We start from the raw sequence: 575 nt of genomic DNA on the forward strand, positions 1-575 counted from the left end.
TACTTTCTTTTAATTAGCTGTCAAACAACACTCCTCCATGGTACATGGTAATATTATGCAGTAAAGCAGGTTTAAATGCATGTTAAGAATAGCTTAGAAGTAGAAATGTTAATGTCAAAAGGAATAAATGTACAGCAGGATCTATGCCCATGGAAAAGTTGCATGGAATTACAGGGATGCAGTGGAGTCATTTGGTGACTAAATGTCAGCTGACCTACAGCCTCTGGGGCTCTTCTTGGCTGAATCCCAGTTATTATGCAGTAAAGCAGGTTTAAATGCATGTTAAGAATAGCTTAGAAGTAGAAATGTTAATGTCAAAAGGAATAAATGTACAGCAGGATCTATGCCCATGGAAAAGTTGCATGGAATTACAGGGATGCAGTGGAGTCATTTGGTGACTAAATGTCAGCTGACCTACAGCCTCTGGGGCTCTTCTTGGCTGAATCCCAGTTAGCCAGTTTTCTTCTCCCCTAAGGCCATCCTGAGTCACTCAGGAGCCCTTCCTACCATCAAGGCCATGGCACCTTTTTAAATTTATTTATTTATTTATTTATTTATTTATTTATTTATTTATT

The sequence above is a fragment of the Nannospalax galili genome, unplaced genomic scaffold, assembly GCF_000622305.1.
Source record: "Nannospalax galili isolate Female #2095 unplaced genomic scaffold, S.galili_v1.0 scaffold626, whole genome shotgun sequence".
NCBI lineage: Eukaryota > Metazoa > Chordata > Mammalia > Rodentia > Spalacidae > Nannospalax > Nannospalax galili.